This window comes from Suricata suricatta, chromosome 3 (assembly GCF_006229205.1).
Source record: "Suricata suricatta isolate VVHF042 chromosome 3, meerkat_22Aug2017_6uvM2_HiC, whole genome shotgun sequence".
Classification (NCBI taxonomy): domain Eukaryota; kingdom Metazoa; phylum Chordata; class Mammalia; order Carnivora; family Herpestidae; genus Suricata; species Suricata suricatta.
Window position 1 is genome coordinate 60,766,911 of NC_043702.1, and position 2,883 is coordinate 60,769,793.

Here is a 2,883-nt window from a genome sequence, read left to right on the forward strand (position 1 = left end):
CTCACCCTTTTCCTGACCAATTCCTTGACCTCCTTTCCTTAGGCCAGCCTTCTCCAAATTCTCAATCTAAGTTCAAAAGCTCTCTCTGACTCTCCCATGCCCTCTTGAACTTTTCCCTAATAGACCTTATGAACTTTTCTATGGTTATTTGTATGATTATTACTTATTATTGGTTCTCCTTAGGACAATAAACTTCATGAGACCACATCCATTCTGCTCACCATCTCTAACCATAGTACCTATCAAGATGCCAAGTTAGTTGTCACTGATAAATAAATATTTACTGCATGAATAAATGAAAGAATGGGTGGATTGGGGGGTCAGAAGCATTCCTAGTCTGGTTCTTTCCAAGGAGCTTTAAGTGTTTCCTATGCACCTGCCCACATTCCAGTAATGAGAATAAATCCCTAATTTCTCTTGTTTTTCTCCTCCTCGTATGTGTCAGGAATGTGGTCTGCTTTGTTCAGAGACTTTGCTCTGGGCTGGAAGAACTGAGGGGCAAAAGAGGATTCAAGATGAACTAGTAATTGCCAACAAAGAAGGAGAAAACCCATTGGATTGTTTAAGAAGGTCAAAAAGCCATAGGTTTATAAAAAATGATTTATCAGAAATGTTATAATAATATTAATGGAACAAAATGAGAGAAAAGGACACTGGAGTTAGGATAAAATTCAATAGCTGTGTCAGAAAACACAGCTGCAGATCTTTACAAGGGAAAATTAAAAAATGTGAATCCAATGGGAGTGTGAGAAAAAGAGGAAGTGGCTTCATGGAGCTGGAAATTATAGGTGCGTTCGGTGCTTAGAGATTTAAGGTGATAATTGAGAAGCAGCATTGGAAATCATGAAAAAAGATGTGCAAATAACATTGCTGTGAATTTTATCCCTATTATAAAATTTAAATGAGAATTTTTTAGAATTTAGGTTATACTAGGAGATACCAGAAATTATACATGGGGTTTCATGCATGAGAAGGTATAAATATACTTATAAGTATTATACACTATTTTATTATAAATTATTACAGATACCAGTTTGATCACACATGGTCCCAGAACACTCAAATAGTAAATCACATATAACCAGAGGTTCAAGATTGGTCCTTAAACATTATCACCAGTGATGCTAGGCTTGTCTGTGATCTCACTGATATAAAATCACATCCATACCTCAGTGGCCACCGAACCATTTGGCACAGCTTCCTTAACTGTCAGATGTTTGCAGCTACCAGGTTAAGCACTACTGATGATTTTTTTTTTCAGGCTCTAAGTAGTAGCAAGAATCTCAGTAGAGGTTGGAGGAACCAGTTCAACCTTAAAGTTGTGCCCAAACCCAGCTAACCTGACTTTGGGTAAGTCACAGCAGCATTCATCAGCACCAGAGCCTTTTCAGTGAGATTACGGACAAACTGGACCATGGTTCTAGGAAAGAAAGCTCATCACCTCATGTGGCTGGCCTAATTAGGTATAGGTATTTTACAAGATTAGATATTTTGCAAGACTAATAAAAGGAAGGGGAAGCAGGGGTGTGGAGGATAGAAAAACTTAATGCTGTACTGGTAAACTTGAATTGGCAATGACACATCAGGAATCAGGACAAGGGAGGAGGGGGAAGTCAATAATCTCTTAGGTGGGGGATCACTCGGAAAAGCCGTGATAAGTGATTGGAATGAAGATTTGAGATGAATCATCAAGGAGTCACATAGTTGCACTGTTTTTTTCCTTATTTCCTTCTCTTACTTAATTTCTCGTCTCATTTTCTGAATTCTCTATGATAAGATCTGCAGAATATATAAAATTGTGTGTGTGTGTACATGTGTGTGCATTTGCCTGTACCTCCTGAAGGGTAATGATACAGTGTAAGTTCTGGAACCATCTAGGAATGTAAGGAGTATCAGTTAGCATATATCTCACTGCATATCCTAGAAATGGTGACTTTCGTAATAAGAGCAATTATTTCACATTACGTGAAATCTGAAGGTATTTGGTTTTAGGGTTGTTTCAGTGGCTCAATCCTATTATCAAAGCCCAGGCTCTGTCTGTCTTTTTGCCTTGTTATTCTCAGCATGTAGCTCTTCAGTTTTTGGTATGTCACCTCATGGTCACCACATATAATTCTTTGAGGTCTGGCTTGGAGGAAAATACTAGAACTTAGAATATGATGTGTTATGAGTTGGGCCTCTTTGGCACTGGTGCATACAAACACATACACACTCCATACACATTCATTTATACAAAAAATAAAGACATATGCAACAGTCCAGAAGAAAAGGAACTTGCAACTGTCATTTGTACATGTCCATAAAAGACATGCGAATTTCTGACAATTCAGGCAGCCACCCTTCCATGTCAATAAGGAAGTGAGGATGTGCCAAATCAGCGAGGATGGGATGGGCTGTGATCTGAGGGTAAGGGTGGCTGGCAGCATCCTGGGAGAGAGAAGTATGGACCCTCACGTGAGGTCTGCTGGAAGACCTGGGCTGAACTAGGAGACTTCCTGGTGTCATGGGAGCAGCCTTGACATTTCCAGCAGAGTCAGATACAGGTTGAATTTGACTGTAAGTCCTTTATTTTATCCTACCTTAGTTTGAGGTTTGATGCTCATGACTAGGATCCTCGAATTAATCACTCTTCACTAGTGTTATTTAAAAATGTGACATTCTTTCTGCACTGTTTTAATTCTAAATTGTTACACCATTTTTCTGCAGGCAAAATTAATAAATAAATAAGGTGAAGCACTTTATCACTGAAAAAAAATTGTGACATTTTCAAATGTGTGCCTAGACAAGTCAGTGAGATGCAATGACTTAGTGAATCGGGTCTCAAAAACTCACTGCTTTAAAACTTTAAAGCTAAGTTTCCTGTGTATTAAAGAGTCACCCAGA

General features: G+C 38.6%; 1 pseudogene; it reads right to left on the reverse strand.

The window, feature by feature from the left end:
* Positions 1 to 1,102: 1,102 nt before the first annotated feature.
* On the reverse strand, positions 1,103 to 1,416 carry LOC115287009 (annotated as a pseudogene).
* Between the last annotated feature and the right edge of the window lie 1,467 nt (positions 1,417 to 2,883).